Below are 23,460 nucleotides of genomic sequence, written 5' to 3' on the forward strand. Positions count from 1 at the left end.
ATGACTACTGATTATTTTGGGTCAGTTTTTTTCTGTCCTAGCACAGTGTATCTTTGTGATACAGAAATTTAAATCTGTATTTTAAGAAAATTTTCTTAAATTGTAACTTTAAATATTTGTTTGTTAAAATGTTGTATTTTCCTTTTTGGGTACTCCCTGTATGCAAATATTGGATCTTCTTTGTCAGTCTTTCAGTTCTGTTTTTTGTCAAATACTTTTTTTTTTTTTTGAGACAGAGTCTTGCTCTTGTCACCCAGGCTGGAGTGCAATGGCACAATCTCAGCTCACTGCAACCTCTGCCTCCTGGATTCAAGTGATTTTCCTGTCCCAGCCTCCCAAGCAGCTGGGATTACAGGCATCCACCACCATGCCTGGCTAATTTTCATATTTTTAGTAGAGATGGGGTTTTTCCATCTTGGCTAGGCTGGTCTTGAACTCCTGACCTCTGGTGATCTGCCTTCCTTGGCCTCCCAAAGTGGTGGGATTAAAGGCGTGAGCCATGTCTGGCCTGTCAAATACTTCTTTGATCTTTATTCCTATTCATTTTGTTTGCTTTCTTATCTGTACATCTCTTACTATATTTTTTGCTATGTCTGTTCTACTTGATAAATGCAATTTTATATTAATTTCTGTTGATTTAAACATTCTACTTCCTTCCTAACTGGAGCAACATGAGTGGAACTGGTGGAGAAGGAGTCAGGCATGCAGAAAGGTGGTACCAGGAAATAGAATGGTAGAAGATGAGTTTGAAGAGTCAGGCAGGAGCTAGATCATGCAAGCCTTATGCTATGGAAGGAGTTTGAACTCTCTTCCAAGTGTGATGGAGAGTCACTGAAAGTCATTAAGCAAAAGAATGACTCAGTCTGATGTGTTGATATGATTACTCTGACTTTTGTGTAGAGAATAGATTGTACGGAGGTGACAGTAGAAGGAAGATCTATTAGGAAGCTACTAAAGTAATCCCAGTGGCTTGGCCATGTTAGTGGTGGAAGAGTTGGTGAGAAACGATCAGATAACAATTTTTCTTTTCTTTCTTATGTCATGAGTTACAGCAAATTAACCTATATTTGTTTAAATTTGCATGTGCATTTACAAGTACCTTTTCAGCAGAAATGTATGTTGCCTGTTCAGATATAATTTATTCATTTAGCTAGCATTTATTGATGACTTAGCACCAGCACAGTTCTAGGAAGTAACAATACAGTGATAAATAAAAACAGATGCAGTCCCCATTTTTAAGAAACCTGTATTTCAACAGATGAAAATAACAATAAGATAATAAAACAGTTAATATTAAGTAATTACATATTTAGGTAATGTTCAGAACTCTTTCCACATGATATCTCATTTATTCATCACAACTCTGTGAGGCTGATATTATTTTAACTTTTATCTTACAGGTGAAGATATTGAGGATAAGAGTGGTTAAGTACTTGCCCAAGTTCCCATAGCTAGCAAATGGTGGGACCAGATTTTAGTTTAGATTAAGTAAGTGAGCAAATACATAAGGACTATAATGAAACATAGTCGAGAAAATGCAGTAATCAGGAAAAACCTATCTGACCAGGTACGTTTGGGCCAAGACCTAGTACATGTATGAGAGCCATCCACACAAGAGCTGGGGTAAAAGCATTTCCAGAAAGAGCTAATAATAAGCATGAAGATTTGAGACTAGAATGAGCTTGATAAGTGAGGAACAGAAAGGAGGTTTGGATGGTTGGAGGGTGGGCAAGAGGGAAAATGGTACAAGACAAGACTAGAGATCCAGCAATGGACTGTAAAGGTGTGGTGAAATGGGAGAGAAGACCAGTTAGGAGGCTATTGCAGGAGTCCATTTAGGAGACCATGGCTTGGATTAGATGGTGGCAGTGGAGGTACACAGAAGTGGATGGATGGTTTTGAAATAAGTTCTAGAGGTTGAATTAACAGTACTTGCTAATGGACCTGATAAGGTGATTAAGAGAAAGGAAGTAGTCAAAGATAATTCATAGTGGAAATGTGTAAGAATATCTGAACATAAACCTATAGCATGATTTTAAGTCAAAAGAATTCAGCCTTAAACATTTGGATTAGTATGGTGGGAATGAAGGTGGAGTCAAATCAGGATTAATGAAAGACACAAAAAACTTGGATTCCTTGTTCTCATGAAGTTTACAAAATGATGGTAGATTACATTTTTCTATTATGCTGTAATACCTAGGTATAATTTTCCCTCATTTTTCAGATGGGGTCCTGAGGCATAGAATGCATAAATGATTTGTCCAATGTCATATGAAATGATAGGGCCTAGATTCTAATGTTTATACTTATTCCATTACTTCATGTTGATTATGCAATATCCAGATATGGACCTAGATAGCTATCAATATACATTGATGTAGAAAATCTAGGAAATTGAAACTTTACCTATCGGGGTGCTTTTGAAATTTTTCTTTGTTCGCTCCTGTTTAATTAAAATTGATATTTAAATTTGGCATTCGCAATTACAGGATGCTGATAACAACATTCTCAATTAGGACTGAAGAAGTGTGTCTAACACTCTGGAAAACACACCTCCTAACCGCCAAAGTGCCTGAGTTTATGTAAAACAGAGAGATTTTCTTCGCCGTCAGGTTTTCTGCCTCTCACTTCACTCCCACAGCTGTGTTTGAATATTCAGAAGCAAGGTTGGAGGGAGGAGTCAATTATTTTGGGTGGGCGACTATACCTGAGCTTTTTATTCAGTGGTGAGGGCAAAACACAGTGTAAGTAAAAACAGAGATTTCTGAAATGTTTGAGTTACTATTCTGAAACTTCCAATAGAAAGTACACTTATAATGAATTATCTTAAATTAAATTTTAATAGCCTCTAAATTGTATATAAAGTACTAGCACAGAAGCAGTCTTCTGTGCAGATAAACATCATTAGTGTGTAAGTAGGGAAACTTCTCTGACTTCTATTTCCCTCTGGGTTTTCTAACATCTCTGTGGATTCTTTAATGCCTACTGCGAATGCCAATATGCTTTTCTTTTGGACTCCCCCAGTGGGCCCTCTATGTTAATAGCTAGCTTTTGACTTGTCACTCCTAAGAAAAAACAAAAGTGCTAGTTCTTTGCTGAGGTGAAACCTTACTGCCATCTGCACACGCTCATTCTGGCAGCTCCTCGTGATCCTTCAACTCACAGGAAATCCTTAGAGGAATGAAAAGGACAGGCCCACCCCCACAGCAGAGCAAGTTCCCAGCTTAGTCACATCAGTGGGATGAAGGCTGACACGGTGTATTGACAGGTCGGTTTAATACCCAAGTGCTCCTGCAAACTGGCACGTGGCTGCTTGGAAGCCTGGCATGCCCCCAGATGGCAAGGAATTTTGGCTCCTCAACTTGTTCTTCTGCTTGGAGTGGAAGGTTCCCTCTATCCACTAAACCCTTCTGGATTAAGCAAAGCATTTGAGGGGGTTGGGGGAGAACACAGAGACTTCCCTTGACCACCTGGATTCTGAAAGGGCCGTTACAGGAACGTGGTCCTGTGGTCAGCGCACTTTTACCACCCACGCCAGTCTAAATGACCACACCCTGAGTGGCCTGATCCCAGAGCAGCTGTTTAGACTGCTTGTGTGGTCATACCAACCCTCAATAAGAGACAGCCTGCCAAACCCCAGGAAACTTGGAGTTTAGGTCAGCTTAATGCTTTCCCATTAGGCCCTGGGAAGGAAGAAGGTGTAGAGTGACAGGCATTCAGGGCGGCCAGTATAACTCTAGTTCAGACATTTTCTGTTTTTGCTGGATTGGTTTTCTGAACAACTGCTTTCTATTTTTGTTTCAAATCTGTTTTATCTTCAAGACAAAATAGGGTATATTACATAAATAAATAAAACCTTTCCACTGAAGAAAGACTACAAATATATTAATACATCTTGATTTTCACATATAGTTCATGTAGAGTGCCCTACAATAGTCCAGCACCTGTTTTCAAGTTGGAAATGGGCATTTCGAGAATTGGGAGCTCAGAGCATGAACTTTTGGTATCAGACAGACCTGTGTGCTTGATGCTTGCTCTGCCTCTTACCCTGTGTTCTTAGGGGAATTAGTGAATTTCCTGAAGCCTCAGTTTTCTCATCTGGAGAATGGATGCAATTATTATACAGTACTAGGCACACTGAATTGTTGAGGGACTAATTGAGATCATGCATATAAAATACTTAACATGGTGCCAGGCACATAAAAGGCTGTAAGTAAATGCCAGCAGTGATGTTGTTATTGAAGCTGCTAACACCAGTGCTACACTGAGTTTTTACCCATTTGTATAAGTTGAAAACCATTGAGAGAGCACAGACTATTCAATGATTGAGCCTATGAGATTTTGGTCATTAGGCCAATTTTAAAAAGGGAAAAATATATAATGATCAATGAATATGTAGTGTTCTTCATAGACCCATTTATAATGCTGCAAATGGATTCAAGGTACTTTTTTGGTAAAATACTCAAAAGTATGAAAATTACTTTTCTTGTCAGGCCCATCTTAAGTTCTTGTCAGGCCCAAATCGGTTGTGTGTGTGTGGGTGGGGGGGGTGGAGGTGTGTTTTGCTTTACTCATATTGTGAATTTCTTTTCCTTGTAGTTCATTTAGACTGATGACTCTAAAGAAGAGGTATGCTGCATATAAATATGTGGTTCTCACACATGGGTAGAATAGTGTAAGACTGTCACATGATTGCAGTTTTCAGGATGATTTTATTGTCAATAACAAGGAGTGCCTTCTCACTGTGCCACAATGAGCACTGTTGAAATTTAAGAGGAATTTATAGAATAACAATTAATTTTTATATTGGTTAGGGGAAAAATCTACTTGGTGCTTGAAACTTTAAGGTCATGATAATTTATTGCATCTTATGATATCAAGTTGACCACTTAACTAAACTTTTTACTAGAAACAAATCCTTTATGTCTTTTTTGGTATTTCTGTAGATAACATACTTTTTTGAATCCTCTGTGAACATTCAGAATTAGAAATGTAGCCAAAAGACTGAAAAACTGGCATTGAAAAAGTAGCTTCTTTGGAAACGGAATAAAAGCAAAGTTATCCATATCAACCTTGGTACCTCACTTTGCAGGAGCTGATAAAATTCTCTTTCCTTTGGCTGCAATTTATCCCTTGCTAGTTGTACAATACCAGATTGGTATCTTTGCTCTCTAAGAAACCCTATCTTGGTTCCCAAGTGCTTTATTGGTACGGATCTATTCTGACTTTGGCATATTGCCAACCAGTTTGACATATTCAAGAGTCTGAGTGAAAATATTCTAGGAACATTGGGAGCTGTTTTAATTGCCTAAGATCCACTAGTAGGCATTTCAGAATGTCTCCTAGCTTTTGATTACTGACCAAATCAGGAATTAATGATCTGCCATTTTCCACATTATTACTTACAAATTAAGAATTGACATTTTATGCTAATATATTCCTGATAAACTTTGCCAGTCATTTTTCTTTCTAACAAATCAAAAATATATTTTCAATTAAAGAATGACTTGAAGATGGGAACTACCAACCCACAGACCTAGGTAGCTGGGGTTTGTCTTTCTTGCTGTTATTCAGAGGCAAAAAGACTTGTTAGGGTGTTTGTTGAGAAGGATGTAACTATGACACTTCTGGCTCAGTCTACCATTACAATTACTAATGAGAGTTTTGGGACTTGGGGAGCAAGCCTAAGATTGTCCTTATGTAACAGGACAAGAAGCCTTCAAATGGTGGTGGTGGTGGGGCAGAATTGAGGATATAAAAATAATCCAGCACAAATTATATTTTATGATCTTCCTTGTTGCCCTTCCTTGCCTGAAATTTTGTAAAGATGATATCAGATAGACTGAACTTTAAGGCAGCCTAAAGGGGGGGAAGATAAATTACATATATGAATGAATATGACCAGTCTTTCCTTCATACTCCGAGAGCTTCTTAAAAAAACCTTGTAGTTCACTGTAACATATTTCACTTTACAATTGAGCAAGTTTACATTTAAAACGTTGTAAATTCAAGAGGGTAGAGCATGGCCTCATTTGTTTTTGCCTCCCATCTATGCCCAGTAGGGGTTTGTTGACTGTGTAGGAGTTAAGGGGGCAGTACCATACCTTTACCTTGGTCATGGTAAAAGTTATAGGATTATGATCACGTTCTCCATGTAAAAATATCCACCACATATCTGCAACCCCTGTCTCCTATTCATCAGGCATTGCTTCCCCAACTCCCTTCTCCACATGTATCAGGGCATTTTGAATCCTCAAATGTGTTGTTTCACATGTATTCACCCACATTTGCCATATTTTAGTGGAGCAGACACCAAGATTTAGGGCAAGGGTTGAAACTTATGGTTTATATAAGATAAACTACAATAGGACAATTCATATGTTCCAGGCAAGATAAAGGAAAATCAGCTTTGCCAAATATTGATTGATAAAGCAAGTAAGAGAGGAAATCCAGTTAGAGAGACATAGAAACAGAAAAATCCTAAGACATAGAGATGCAAAGACAGAAATGGAGACACATTCATGTGCGTGTATGTGCACATGGACACACACACACACACCAGCATTCTATGCCAGAGCTGAATCTTCATGAGCATTTTCCTTGACTTAGCCTCTTCATGTTTACTTTTTACCCTAGCCTTTAAAAATTGAGATATCTGACTTATGCTCTTTTTGCAGGAATGTTTTTAAAGATTATTTATTTAAAAAATAAAGACCTGCAAAACACTGAGAGATCCTCATAGACAGTAATCATATCTGGCACATATAAAGTGCATACTTATATTTATTGTTATAAGTGTTATCTATAATAAGTGTTATATATTATAAGTTTTTCATAAGTTTATAGATAGTGTATGGGAGGAAAACATCTAGAAAGAGTCTGATCACTTCTATGTCAAATAAGCAACCACCAGCTGCTGGATAAACTGCTTTTTTATTCTTTTAGGCTCCTTCCAACCCCAGCTATTTCCTCTGACCCTTTCTTTTTAAATTTTTTTTTTTAAATGACGGAAGTGAGGGTAGGAGGAGGCCAGATCAAAAAAGGAAAAAGTTCTTTTCATGATATAGACTTACAAGTAATACATCTTTTTATAAAACTGTTTATTTAAGGTTAAAAGGGCTCGTGGACATCTATGGAATGTAAATCTCGCATAAATGAATAAACAATGACATGTGGCTGCTCTGGCCAGGCGTATCATCATATGTAATGGAAAAAGAAATTCTATTGTTTGGAAATAGGTCTTTATATGTGATTTTAAAGATTTATCAAGTACTTATTCGTAGGAAGGAAATGTTAGAATTCATTTTAGAAATTTTATTTTAATCAAATTTATAATGATCACTTTTTGTCATATTAAAACACAAATATTTGATTGGAAAAGAGGAACATGTGACCAAATACACAAACAGCAGTAAATCCTGTAATGCAAACACTAATAAAACTATTACTACATATTTAATCTTTCCTAGATAATTGCCAAATAATCTTCATTTTAAATGCTTTAAGACTGTCATTCTGTAAATCAGACTCTGTCCAACTCTAATTTGAAGTGATCCTTCTACTGCTATCAAGGAGTAACAGTTTCTAAATGTCCTCTTCAAACATTTGGTGAAGGAGAAGCAAGTTTCTATGCGTGTTACTTAGAAGTGGTAAGAAAACTCAACTGCAGCACTTAGGGAAACAGAGGCAGGCAGATCACTTGAGGTCAGGAGCTCAAGAACCCGGGAGGCGGAGGTTGCAGTGAGCAGAGATCGCATCACTGCATTCCAGCCTACGTGACAGAGCAAGACTCTGTCTCAAAAAAAGAAAAGAAAAGAAAACTCAACTGGAATGGATTGAAACATAACATAATTGACTATGGTTTTTAAAATGAATGAAAATAAGTCAAATTAGGGATTTTCCTAAGAGTTACAAAGCAATTACTGATATTAGGATATAACCTTGGAAGTCAGTCCAGTTTCAACTTGACTCTCACTCACTGCATCATCTTTATTACTGATCAATTAATAGTTAATTCACAATAATCCTGGGAAGGAAGCACTAAAGTGTCTTCCACCCTCACACACTTACACACACACTCACACTTACTGAAAGTCGTTGGTTCAAATACATACAATGCAGTACTCTTCAATTTAAGGTCCAGAAGTTGTTAAGTTTGAAAAGTACTGCACTATTCTAAGACTATATAAGAGTGTTAAAAGGAAAAACAGTGGCTTTTGTAATTAGAAAGGCTTTATGAACAAGGATATTTAAATAAAAAATTCCGGATGTATGTAAATGTACCAGGACATGCCCTCTAAAAGCATTGAGGCTTTTCTGGCTTCAATTCAAACTTCTGATTTACAAAGTAAGATATAAGCAGAAGTACTAGCAGTATCAAGAGCTGTCACTTTTGGGGGACTTACTACTTAATCTTCCTTGTACAAATTCCATGTAATTTTCACATTATGCCTGTGAATTTAGGGTTATTAATCTGATTTTATAGATAGAGTCATGAATCCAGAAAGGAGCAGAGCCGAATTTGAACTAAGCTCTACTTCACTCAAAGTCTGTGTTTGGTTTCAGAATCGTGGCTCTAAAACAGCACAGGCAGTTATGCCCTATTTACTGGAATATTTGTGTTTTAGCCAAGTTTGCTATAAAGTGCGCTTTTTTCTGAAAGCAGAACTCCATTTTGCCAATGGTTTATATTATACAATCTGAGACTGTTTACCAGCATACAAATTTTATAAGGGCTGGGACATGTGTGTTTTTTTCATTGCAGACACAGTACCTGGCAGATAGGGGGTGTTCAATAAATACCCATTGACTGAATTAAGTGTGGTAAAAATTATCTTGTAGATAACAGAAGCATACTTAAGGGTTCAGAAAAAATTTAGCATGCATTTTAGGTTAAAGAAAAAATTTCTGGTGAAAGCATATTACTCAAATATAGTTACATGTTCAAAATATTAGTAAAATTTGACTGATTCTCCAAATTCTAGGAGATATAGTGAATTTTTGACCAGTTTTAGGTTCTGTTACATTAATTTTGACTCAATATTATATACTCATGCTACATGCAGTTTGGTAATAATTTGTTCATATCCATGTGAAGGACTCATATTTTTCCAAACAGGAACTTCTCTATTTTTTTTATTTCTTATTCTAGCAGACATAAGAAAAAAAATGAAAGGGAATAAAAGCAGAACACAGGGTGTGTGACAATCACTTCTGATGTTCACACTAGTTAGAGAATCTTTCTATTCCTTAAAGTTAATCAGGCAGCAAGTGTTTATTAAACACCCAAAGAGTGAAGTACACAAGGCTATTGAATAGCAGTAATCTTCAGGATTATCGTGTGTCGGCGCTTATTTTCCATGTTACCCATAAAGGGAGAAATTTATTTATGATGGCTTTCCAAACAGCTGATTAAAATACTTAACACGATTCACCTTTTATTTAAAGATAAAATAATTGAATGGGGAATTCATGAAGAGCTCTTCTCAGGTTTTACATTATATAAGTGATGAGTATGCTGATTTTTACTCTCAGAACAAAAATAAATGAGAAATTATTAAAGAATCCCTTCCTTTAAAAATCAGATTACTATGTAAATTTTATGTCATTTGTTTATGTGGTCAGAAATTTTGGGGAAATGCTTCAAACTACTTATCTATAGCATAAACTAGAATCTGTCTTTTGCAGCTTCTTATTGTGCACTAACTTATTAAAAGATTTAGGAAAATCCACTGTAAGGAAACTTGTTTATCTTTGTTGACCACAGTTTTCAATCTTGGTTGATGATGGGGCCTCCTGTCACCCAACACCTATGAACGTATTTGGGAGTGGGATACTCTGGCTGCACTCAGAAGAGCCGTGGGGGTGGAGTTCCCTAGAGTCTTGGGGACAAATCCTCACGGGATGTCCTGCTAGGACCTTGACCAGCAGAGTCATAGGAGTGGGGAATCTTATTGTTTAAGATCTCTGAGATCTTAAAACAGTAGAGCCTCCAGAATGCTGTTTCAGCCTGGGAGAGCTGAAGGCATTTGACTCAAACATATGCGAGCTATTGCATTAGGCTGCACTCAGAAGAGCCATAGGGGTGGAGTCCTCTAGAGTCTTGGGGACACAAGCCTCACAGGATGTGGTCAAAGAAGGTTGTTTTCAGGCCTCAAGATTTAATGTTATTTGCCTGTTGGGTGTTAGACTTACTTGGGACCTATTACCCATTTCTTCCTTCTTACTTCTCCCTTCAGAGATAGAAATAATATCTGTTTTGTACCTGTCCTACCATTATATTTTGGAATCATATAACTTGTTTGATTTCACAGGGTCACAGCTTGAGAACAATTTATCTCAGGATGAGTCATACCTTGAATCTCACCTATATCTGATTTAGGTGATATTTAGATTAGATGTTAGACTTAGACTTAAAGTTTACGCTGGAATTAATTAAGACTTTTGGGGCTATTAGGATAGAATGAATTTACTTTTTATGTGAGAATAACATGAATTTTGGGGGATGAGGGGCAGCATGCTATAGTTTGAGTGTTTGTGTCACCTCCAAAATTCAGTTTGAAAGTTAATCTCCAATGCAACAATCTTAAGAGGTGAGGCCATTAGTAGGTGATTAGGTCATGAGGGCTCTGCCATGTGAGAACAGTGTTCAAGGTGCCATTTTGGAAGCAGAGACCAGGTCCTCACCAGACACTGAAACTGTCAGTGCCTTGATTTTAGACTTTCCAGGCTGTGGAACCATGGAAAAAAATGATGTTCCTTATAGATTACCCAATATCAGACATTTTGTTATGGCAGCACCAACAGACTAAGAGAGAAATGAAGTCAGGAAAAACCACTGACATATTAGAACATGGCAGAGGGAAGGACCAGCAAGTTATAGTAAGCACCTTAGAATATGCCATTTAAAGAGATGGTAGATGTCCACCATCCTGCCCTTGTGCAGTGGGGAAATAGGATGCAAAGGAGGATGAACCTCAGCTCCCTACTCATTTAGACTTGCTCATCTAATAAATAGGAGACTACTTCACTTAATGGCTTTCTTCTTCTGGAATGCTGCTGGAGTCAAACAGGAGTGATCAGCACATATTTTTTGACAATTCTCTTTCCACCATGCCCTAGAAGAGTATCCCACTCCCAAATATGTTCATAGGTGTTGGGTGAAAGGAGGTTCCATCATCAACCAAGACTGAAAACAGTGGTCAACAAAGATAAACAAGTTTCCTTCCAGTGGATTTTCCCAGATCTTTTAATAGGTTAGTGCACAATAAAATCTGCAATAGAGATAAAGTTTGAAGAATTTCCTCAAAATTTCTGACCACAGTCTCTGTATAAGTCAGGGTTCTCTCTATTTTTAAGTGACAGAAATCCAGCTCTGACAGGCAAAGGCCATAAAGAGAGCTTACTGGCTCATAGAACTAAGAATCCCAGGCATGGTTGAATACTGAGGCCTCAAATGATGTCACCAGGGCCTGTCTCCCTCAGTCTCTTGGGCTCAGCTTTCTTCTGAGTTAGTTTCATTCTCACACAATCTTTCCTTATGTGTTGATCCTTGGCAGCTCCAGGCTTACATCATTTTTAAATCTACAAATTCCACTTGGGAAAAATATCTACTAGAGAATGGAACTTATCTGAAGTGAGTCATTTTTGAATTTAGAGGTATTTAAATTGATTGGCTTCCCAATTCCCTGACATTCACCCTACTCCAAGTTAGTGCTTTATAATTTACACAGTGTTTTTTTTTTATTACTTCCAAAGTCATAACCCAAAGTGGGTACCTTGGGTTAATGAAATAGGTTATCGATACATTGAGGTGAACATATGACTTTACAAACTCTATACTATAGTACTTAAAATAAACCCTTAAAATATCTTAAGCTATTACTCTATAACCACTGACTATGAACCAATTTCAATTGAATTTTGTTAGAAAACTCCAGAAAATATATACCTATTTGAAAATTTTTATTAGTTTTCAACTTATTGAAAATTTATGAGTAGACTCCAAATATATTTCATTGAATCACAGGATTCTTCATTAGTTTCTCAAATTGGTACTAAATCATCAGCATCACAACACTGGAAGGAATTGGTGAGTAGTCAATATGAAAGCTGTTTCACTTTAATTGGCCAACTAGTAGTTATTTTCATTTTGAAATGTATAATGATAATGACTTTATTTTTACATGTGGGTTATTTTGGGGGATTTTGAATTTTTCAACCTAAGGGAATTGTTCTGTCAGGTCAGAAACTGAATTCCCCGGTGAATGCTCATTTCTCTTCCTATGTATTTATTGTGTCCTTCTGGCCAGCTAGGAAAAGAACCATAACGAAAGCAAAATCATTTGGGAGTTTTATAGCTGGAATCTCCAACACTTTTGTCAGTGTATCTTATGATACTACTTGGTAGTCACTGATGACAATTTCTTGAGAGATTTCAAGGTTCTTCAGCAGTTTCTAAATTATTAAAAGAAGATCGTCTATGCCTAACAATGAAACAACTAAATATTATTTATTTCATTGCTTCTAAAACTAGTTATTCACGTAAAACATGTATGTATACTTTGGATTACTTGATTAAGCAGAACACTCTGCAAGACAATAGAGTTCACAATGAATTTCTTTGTGTCAAGCCTTTTGAATAAAATGCTTAAACTTTCTTCCACATCTAAAGACACTTTTAGGTAACAGTGAACATTAATTGCCAAGGTTCTATTCAGATTATCTCATTGAATCTTCACAATGACTTTATGAAAGGGGTGGCATTTTTTTAACCCCAGTTTTACACAGGAGGAAATTTACACATAAAGAAGTCAAGTAACTAACGTTACACAGTTTGTACATGGCATAGCTGGCTAGGCAGTCCAACTCCAGACCACTGATATTAAACACTGTTAATATAATGATTGTGTGTTTTACCTTTGAGCAGATCACTTGACAATATTACTTAAGGCACAACAATCATGGAAACTTTCAGATTTGCCTCAAATGTAGGAGAGCCCTACACACAGGTACACACACACACACATGCACACACACACACACACACAAAAAGGATTGCCTGATGGTTTACCAAATTTTGGTTACTGCATGCATTTTATTTTCTTGACTTGGGTTAAAAAGACTTTAACAAAGCTCTTATAAATAAGATACCAAGTAAACAAAAATCTCATATTGTACTGTTACTCTAATAAGCTTAATAACAATAATCTACAAACATCTGCAATCATAAAATAAAAACTTCATTACCATTTCAATGCAGTCACTACAAATCCTCAGGTTAGCCAGTACACCAGCTGTGTCCTGGTGCTTCACAACACAAAACAGCAATTCATTCCAAATTACCACTCTCTGTTAGTGACTCTTGCTCACTGGCTCCCATCCCAAATACTCCTGCTGTTCAGGTCTATTGTTTCCCCTCACTGGAAGCCTTTTATTTCCTGGGAAAGCTTGAAGGATTGTCTCTATGAAAAACTAGGCTAATCTTCCAACTTTTGATTTCCTACTATTTGTCCTCCAACATATTGGACGTACTCAGCTTTTCTTTTCCTCCATCCAGTGGCATTTAATATACATTTCTGGAAAGTGTTTAGAATTCTTCACCCAAAGAATAAAATTGAAGGAGTTAACAAAGCTTATGCTAGTTTCTGGCTTTGTAAAATAAACTAGTCCAAGATTCAGATAATGAGCTTTGATCTCCCTATAGGAGCTTTGAGTTGAGAAAACTCCCTTTCCATCACTCCTGACATGGGCCTCTAAATCATGAAATTCCATATCAAATTACAGAGAGCTTCCCTCTGAGAGTTTATGGCCTTGGAACAGCCAGTTAAAAACCGGAGTGGTGGAAAATGAAGGATAGTCTTTGAGCCACATGCAACATGTATACCAGCTTGTAGAAATTTTATACTCCTTAAGAGATCATACTTAACAGGCAGTTTATTTTATGCTACAAAATGCTTATCTATTCCTTTTCATCTGGAGCTTAAACTTTTTTGCAATCCAGAACACAATTGAAGAGAGGGAATAAGAGGATATTTGATCTTAGCCCAACTGATGATATATAAGATCTCAAAGAAACATTGGCTTTTGGATTTAACTACTTCAGTGCAAAAACGTAGCCGAGAAATTTGTTTCTTCTGAGGATGTAGAATGCAAGTCTGTCAAAATAGAAGTCATTTAAATATTTCTTTTACCATTTCTAATCAGGAGTTATATAATATTGGGAGAAGTATTTTTTTTTGGCATTATCTTCTGTTATGTTGTCATAACCCATTACCTTGTATAGATGACCTCACACTGTTTTCCCAGGGACCCTGGGGATCAGCTTATAAAAGCCTCTTCAGATCTTAATCTGGGAGCCTTTTATGAGGGGGTGAATACCCTATTGGATCTGGGAGATTACTTTGGAGTCCATTTTCCTCTTGGACTATAGTAGCTGATTGAACCTGAGGTTAACCCTAATAGCATGCACCACAGATGTCTTAACTCTTTGAGGATGTATCTATTTTGACACTGTCAATGAAAGAGGACTGCTCTGCCTGCTAACAGAATGGAACTCTGCTGAGATAAAATGTGGCAGCCATTCATGACACCACACATATTTTTCTAAGCAGTCTTCTATATGAATAAATGTTGTTATTACATGGCAAATTTACAAAGGCAGAAGGTAAGAGGGTAGAAGAATTTGTCTGCAGTGTTTTATTATATATTACAGAGATAGCTATTGGGGGAAAAATTGGTGATAAACATGGTAATGAGCTTAGATAAGCTCATTAATCTTATCAATGAGGGCCTCTTTTAAATCCTGACAAGAAATTTTCTGCAAGGAAGTATAGACATTGTGATATGAGGAATGTAAATGGGACACTCTGTAAAGCTGATTGATTTTAAACACACAAGCTAAGGATGAGCTGATGTCTTATTGGTCCTGTTTCCATCAGTATTTCTATGTAATCTTTTGTTTGGCAGCTAGCAGACACTACTTGATGTATTTTTCAAGACAGAAAAATATAGTGACACTTGTTTATGGAGTTCACCCGCAGATCCACACATTGTGGATTGTTTTGACAATTGGCTTCTAAAAGTAGATTTAAGACAAATGTAGGCATTCTTTGGCATAATTAGACTCATCACAGAATGCCTACATGATCAACTTCTGGCACCTGAATGCCTATTTTAGGAGATCCCAATGGGTAAGTTGTAGTCATTTTGGAGACATCTATGAGGCTGCTATTAATTCTTAGATGATAGATTTCCATTATGAATGTGAACTCTCAGAAATGAGATTCAACTTAAAGAACTGAAATCATTTATTATGAAAGCATTACAGAGAACCTGGTTTAATCATTCCAATATATTGTATTATAAAACACGGTTGAAAATTCACCATACTAACATAGATGGTTTACATAGACCAGGTTCAAAGTGCACCATTCTTTAAAGGGAATAGGAAAGTTTACCAATCACACCAGTGGTCTGTGCACATCTCTATCTGAGTGTGATATGAAAGGTCAGATTCTTGGAGGCAGGAAAACTTGGAACAGGGAGTCAGTCATGAAATTTTGTGGCTCCACTGTAGTCCTAGCTACTCAGGAGGCTGAGGCAGGAGAATGGCGTGAAGCCAGGAGGTGGAGCTCTCAGTGAGCCGAGATCGCGCCACTGCACTCCAGCCTAGGTGACAGAGCGAGACTCCATCTCAAAAAAAAAAAAGAAAAAAAAAAGAAATTTGGTGGCTCCAATTTTTTATAGGGTGTGACAATCAGTAACTGTGTAGACACAGAATAGAAATAGTGGGTAGCTGGATAACTTCTGTTGAGATAGAACATTGAATTAAAAACTAATGGCCTCTTAAAAGAGAAAAGAGGCAGAAGCCTCAATCAAATTTTTGACTATATATGTGTGTGTATGTGTGTATGTATGTATGTGTATATAAAGACACACACATCTTTATATACACATATATACATACATACACACATGCATATATATATATATATATACACACCCCCACATATACATATACAAAGAGATACAACATTTTTGCTTTGAAAATGTCTATATACTTGAACTATACTAATCATCTACATGTGCATGGCAATATTGTAGGAATCTGGTATAACATACCTACCAAATAAAATCTATACTACTGAGAACTATGCATTTTAATTCAGAAAACAGGATACTGTTAGACATAAAAGTGAGTGAGAGAAAAGATCCTTTTGGAAAACAAACCTTGATTAAATAAGCAAATAATATTAATGTTTTATACAAGATAGGATCAGATTCAAATTTCTTTTTTTTTTTTTTTGGTAATGGCTAAGTCTTTCTACAGTATGATGCTTGTTTCATCCTTTCCTTTTCTTTCTTCACATGCTATCTTGTCTTATATCCTTAAAATTGGTGAAAGATCTTCTGAACACTTTTCATTCTGACTTCTGGATCAGATTTCTTTAGAGTGATCTCATTTTTTAAAGGTCAGATAAGTTACACTATCATTAAAATGCCTTTTGATTTCCAATGATGATTCATTCTGATTTGAAAATCTTTCTCAACTTTAACTCGGGGTAGACTAAATTAACAATTATTGTATAAAGGAAAATGTATAGATGTTAATCATCTGCCAAAGAAAATTTGGGAGTTAAGCATAAAAGCAGAACAGGAAACAAGGGGCAGAGGAAGGGGATAATTAAAACCATGCTGATTAAATTCAGTATATTGAAATATTTTAACAAAATGAGAATGATCATTCATGTCCTGAGGGAAAATTGCCATTCCATTCTAGATGAAATTCCTATTTTTGAGAAGTACAAATTTGCTAAAGTTGTACATTCATCCAAAATTAGCTTGTAAAATGCTTGCAATAAGCAATGTCTCCAACTCATGGTCCAATGGCATTTTATACGAATATTCAGTAATAAAATATCTCAGATAGGTTAAAGTACAATTATGAAAATGTCTTCTATTTCTTCAGGATTTCATTACCATGTTTTGCAAATTTAATATCATATCCTGAGTTGATATGAGCCAAAAAATAATATATTTTTGTGCCTGGCAAGGATACTCAGCTTCTGTACTTGAGAACCAAAGGAGGTTGTCCTCAAAAATATGTGAGATATTTTCATGGAGTGAAACACTGCTGACGCCGTGATTGATTACCAGCCACATAACTTAGCAAGTCAAATGAGAACTTTTTATTAAATACCTGTAGTGTGCAAAACTCCAAATGGTAATAATTAAATTACATGATATTGGTTTAACAAAGAAGAAAATTGAAAAAAAAAAAAAAAGCTAGTACAGTGGGTGACACATAGTAAGAGCTAAATAAACATTAGTTTTCTTTCTGACTTTTAATGGGGGAAGGAGGTTGAGATAAAGAGAAGTAGAAAGAAGTTCAATATTCAAGAGAAGTCCCGCTGGTTTATGTGTTCTCAATGTCAAGAATGGAGGAGCACTGACCTGTCTCCTTTCTTCCAGATTCATTGGTAAATCAAGATGCAAGTTTACGAAATGACCAGTCTGACTTAGGCATATGGTAAATGCAAAGCTTGAGTTCTCTCATGGGAACTGAGTTCATCATCTTGTTCTCTCTATTCCTAGATATATATTATAATATATTATATATTTATACTTATATATGTAAGTATGTATTATAATATATATTTATATCTATATGTATACTTATATATATAAGTATACATATTATAATATGTTGTATATAGGACAAGAGAGAAAAAATTCATATATAATATGATTATATATATGATAAGAGAGAGAGTCTCACTCTACTGCCCAGGCTGGAGTGCAGTGGCACAAACATGAATTACAGCAGCCTTGAACTCCTGGGCTCAAACAATCCTCCTACCTCAGCCTCCTAATTAATTGGTACTATAGTTATGCACCACCATGCCCAGCTATTTAAAAAAACTTTTATTTTTGTAGAGATGGAGGTCTCGCTATGTTGCCCAAGTGATCCTCCTGCCTTGACCTCTCAAAATGCTAGGATTGCCAACATGAGCCAACCACCATGTCCAACCTCTAGTCCTGTGTTTTAATAGAGCTGGAACACAATGCAAATGAGTATTGATTTAAAAATTTTTAAATTTAACCCTTTGATAGGCAGAACCATTGTAGTCCTCTCCCTCCTAACAATTATACCTAGGTTGTCCACTATGCTTTCATTTGGCAGAATCTGTTGGAGTATTATTTGGGCTGTTTTTACATTTATGGAGTTCAAGGTAAATCCCAAGCAGGGTTATAAATCAAAGGAATTTTCAAGCCTACATGACCCTTGATTTTTAAATAGCCTCAAGATTCCCTAGGCCCCCTTGAAGTTAGATTCCAATATGGGTAATTTGAGAAATTCTCACTCTGTTCCTGCCTTGAAGAAAATTCAAAAGCAGTGAGTCAGCTTCTTGGGTCTCTTTTGGGATTGAGTCAACCAAGGGAAGGTACTTCATAAGCAATGAGATGACTGCCTCAACAATAAAATCTTTGATTTGTTTTTCTTCCATATATATGGATAGATATAATACATTTGGATAGCATGATGGATCATGAAGAGATGGAGTCCTTTTCCCTTCCTGTTGATCCTGTGACATATTTTGGCAACAGAATGTAGTAGAAGTGATGTTATGTAATGTTAACTCTTGGAACCCTGTGTGAATCTCAAGGAACATGGAAAGTCCACTGGAAGGAGAACGGAGGTGTTTCAGTCAACAGTACCAGCTGAACTTCCAACAACATATGTGTGCCGTCTTGGATTCTAGCTCAGTCTGGCCTCTGGAAGAGTGGCCAGGCTGATTCTGTTGCTATCCCTAGCCAAGAGGACATGAAGCAGAAGAACTGCCTTGCTAAGCCTAGTTAACCCACATATCTTTAGAGACAAAACAATCATTGTGGGTTTTCTATGCTACTAAGTTTTAGAGTGGCTTGTTACACTGATCGAAACACATAGAGACATTAACACTCTCTTGAACTTTGCTTTGAGCCCAGTGGCACTTATTTGTAAGATGTGTGGCTTGGGGGTATCTGCTTTTGAAACCTCTTTTCTCTAAATGTAATTATTTTGAGTGTATAAAAATAAAAGTTGGGGCTGTGGCAGCAAAAGCACCACACTTACTTAAATCACAGGAGAAGAGGTGAAGTCAAATGTTGTGAAGACTGTGATTGATATTGGGGAAGAGGGGTGTATATTTGTGGGAAAATGTTGCATCAATATTATCTGGTCACTGTAACATGCCAGTACCCCCTAGGGGAAGCTCTTGGACTTCAAAATTCTGCCCAGATTTTTTGAGTTGCATGAGTAAGCCTTCATTCTTTTATTATTTTCATATTGAATTAGAAGCTTTTTTACATAAATATAATTTTCTTCAGCATCTGTTGATTTTTTTGGACCATGAAATTTAGCAGAAAATTAAAAGCATGAAAATTTACATAGCATAATGCTGAGTTATGCAAGTTTGAAATAAAACTTTATCTAATTCTGTCACAAAAATCTGTTTTTTAGAAGCATAAGGCCTGACAAGCTCTCATTACTCACATCCATATTTGTGAATGCCACCTCACTCTCGTCTCAAGATGATTCTGTTGCTCACCAGTTTGATGGGCCAGTAGAAAATGCATTTGTCAATAGCCTGGGTCAGGTGCCAGTTGCTTTTGGGCTCCTTTGACTGCCATGTCCCTTCTGGAGAAGAAACGTTGCCAAGGAATTAGCAGGAGTCAGGATAGAGTCAAGGTCAGGAGATAATAGACGTAGCATCAACCCTGGTGGAAATTAGCAGAGTTAACCTTGGGATGCAGGCATTAGGTAAAAGGTCAATAATGTGACTAGAACCATTCAGGCTGGTGTTGAATTTTATGGGTCCTCAGTTCTCTGTTTATTTTATGGCAGAGTAGTTATCAGGTTCCAAGAGAAGAAACTGGCTAGAAAGCTGGTGAGGTTATTGTTTAGCTCCAAAGAAGGAAGAGTAAAAGGCCAGATCTCCAGGGTACTGTCATTTGGTGTAGGGCATTAAGCCAAGAGTACTGGTGCTAAAGTATTAGGTAAAGAAAGGACAGGTAATAAAGGGAAGTGTTAAGTGTCAGTTCAAGGGAAGTAGGCAGAGAGCAAGACTGTAATTTGCATAAAGGGATGGCTACAGAAAGACTGATAGGTCAGGTTTGGGAAGGGAACCTTGGAAAGATTCTTGGGGGCAAACTGGTACAAGTGGTGGGAGAATTTTAAATGTGTGTGTGTGTTTTTCAATAAAACCTGTGGAAAAAAGAGGAAGCACTAATAAGTACCAGAAAGATCACTGGATTAAGAATTGAGAGGCCATAGCAAAGACTTGGAACCAACCCAAATGTCCAACAATGATAGACTGGATTAAGAAAACGTGGCACATATACACCATGGAATACTATGCAGCCATAAAAAATGATGAGTTCATGTCCTTTGTAGGGACATGGATGAAGCTGGAAACCATCATTCTCAGCAAACTATCGCAAGGACAAAAAACCAAACACCACCTGTTCTCACTCATAGGTGGGAACTGAACAATGAGAACACATGGACACAGGAAGGGGAACTTCACACACCGGGCCTGTTGTGTGGTGGGGGGAGTAGGGAGGGATAGCATTTGGAGATATACCTAATGTTAAATGACGAGTTACTGGGTGCAGCACACCAACATGGCACATGTATACATGTGTAACTAACCTGCACGTTGTGCACATGTACCCTAGAACTTAAAGTATATATAAAAAAAAAAGAATTGAGAGGCCAACAATGCAGACCTAGGTTAGAGGCTAGCTAGTCAAGTGACCTTTAGTAAGTCATTTTATGCCAAGATATCAATAGCAAAATGAAAGGACTGATACAATCAAGGGGTTGTATTGTACCAACAATTGATTTTAGGTGTCCTCTTACTGCTAGAATATGTGCTGTGTTCCACAAAGGGGAGCCTTTGGGACAACTGGCCTATAAATTATGTATTCAAATTCTAAACAGAATCCCATCTTTGTTATTATTGGAGTTTTCCTATATCTGAAATTTCATTTATTTGTGACTCTGTATACTTCTTTTATTTTCGTCTTGAACTCATAAGTCAGAGTTTATTTTCATGGCTGGATGGACTGTTGACTTCTAGTCTATAAGAAACCATTAGAAAATCAGATGTCTGTGGTTACTGACATTAGAAATATGGAAGCAACTCTTGTTCTCACTCTGGACCCAGATTATTGGGTGTGGGGAAGAGCTTGGGCATAGAGTCCTTGAACCATCCTTTATGAACCAAAATAAGGTAGGGCTTCATGAGTGTGGGCAGGAAATGAGGGTTTACCACTGGGGGTACAGAGAGTATGAACTTCAACTCTGTTTCTTGATGCTCAGAGAGCAGGGATTTCTTTGAGGGCAAAAGACTATGGATCTTTTGCTAAAAGGCACAAATGTCTGCAGGGCAGAGGCCATGCTATGTTAGAGTTCCTTAGTAGCTCCTTTAAATGTGCAGGGAAGAGAGGACAATTATTTTATATAGACCAAAAAATATATCGCCCTACAAAAGTTATAGTATAAATCTTTGAAGTTATTTGTCCTCTGAGGGGCCAAAAGTATTCTGCTTTTCCCTCTCAAATGCTGCATGAGTATTCTGGGATGTGTATAATAAAAATAGTAGAGTCCAGTTTCTTCTTCTCATCCATGGAGAGGATAAGAAAGTTCACCCTAGGCACAGATAAAATTTTGCTTTTATAGTTAACAAATATACCATCAGTCTTAGCAACATATGATTCTGATTAGATTACTTAGAATCATCCTAATCATCACCACCATTGTTGCAATTCCGATAAAGTTACTTACTTCACACCAGACCTTGTGCCTGGTACCAACATACTGTAACCCATTGAATGACCCCAGGAATGCTATAAGGTTGGTATGATAGCCCTTATTTCATAGATGAAGATTCTTCAAGTTACTGGATAAACGCAAAATATTTAACACTCAGTCCCACAAGGTCAGTGGCTGATCTGAAGTGGTGCACAGATACTCTAGTGTTAACATGTTGAAAAATTTAGCCCTCATATTCTCCTGTACTCTTTTCTTGGTTAAAACCAATTCTTTCCTCAAGTCTGTTTAAATGTTACTTCTTCAAAGAGGTATCCTAAAGGGCTGGGCTGGAGATCTCTCTGCTCTGCCCTCATAACACTGTCTCTGAGTAAAGCCAAGCACCCCTATAATAACTTATATATTTAGAGTCTGCATCCTCACCAGAGCGATAGTCTTTTAATCAGGGCTCTCATCCTATATCTCCTTGCAAAAATGGTGAACAGATTTATTTGGCCAGGGGTGGGGGCATCTATCAACTATCTGCAAGTTTAGACAAGTTTAGCTAAATTTTGTGTTTTCATTATATATAGTTATAATGTAAAAATATATATATTCTCAATTATGTTGGCACCGAATCATGGCCCTTTAATTGTCATGGGTTAATAAGAGTGGAACAGAGGTGAACACAAGTAAACAGTGTATATGTGTCAAGTGAAAATGTTATGTCACAGTGTGCCACATAAATGAAGATTTATAGATTTATAGATATATTAAAAAGACGTGCTGGAGATAGCACACTTTGTTAGGGCAATGGATTATATTGTGAGTTAATATTGTTTTCAACAAAATATCATCTATTATACTTAATTAATGAGGCTAATTTGAATTTTACTGATGTTGAAATTCTGTATTTGTTTTATAATTCTGATACCTTTTTATGACTGTTGATATGGTTAGGCTTTGTGTCCATGCCCAAATATCAACTTGAATTATAATCCCCATAATCCATGCATGTCAAGGGAGAGACCAGGTGGAGGTAATTGGATCATGGAGGCGGTTTCTCCCATGCTGTTCTCAGGATAGTGAGTGAGTTCTCACGGGATCTGATGGTTTCATAAGGGGCTCTTCTCCCTTCGCTCAGCACTTCTCCTTCCTGCCACCCTGTGAAGAAGGTGCCTTGTTTCCCCTTTGCCTTCTGCTATGATTGTAAGTTTCTTGAGGCCTCTCCAGTCACGCTAAACTGTGAGTCAATTAAATCTCTTTCCTCTATAAATTACCCAGTCTCAGGCAGTTCTTTATAGCAGTATGAAACCAGACTAACATAACCATATAAGAGCTGGATATATAATGTATTAATATTTAGTTGTATGCTTATATATTTTTATTTATCATTGTAATACAATTAATTTAAGTTAGCACTAGTTCTCTGGGAGAATTTGTTTTTTTGTCCATACGAATGAGACTTACATTCCGCAAGCCTGAGCAACACTAGATGAGACAGTAATGTCCATGAAGACAGGACTTGTGTTTCTCTTGTTCACAGCTGTATCTCTACAGCTAGTAGACTGCCCACTGCCCAGCACATTCTATGATCTCAATAAATACTCAGTGAATAAATGGGAGACTAAATATTTCATCTTCTTACTGAACTCTTTCTTTTC

Source organism: Hylobates moloch, unplaced genomic scaffold, assembly GCF_009828535.3.
Source record: "Hylobates moloch isolate HMO894 unplaced genomic scaffold, HMol_V3 SCAFFOLD_12, whole genome shotgun sequence".
Lineage (NCBI taxonomy): Eukaryota > Metazoa > Chordata > Mammalia > Primates > Hylobatidae > Hylobates > Hylobates moloch.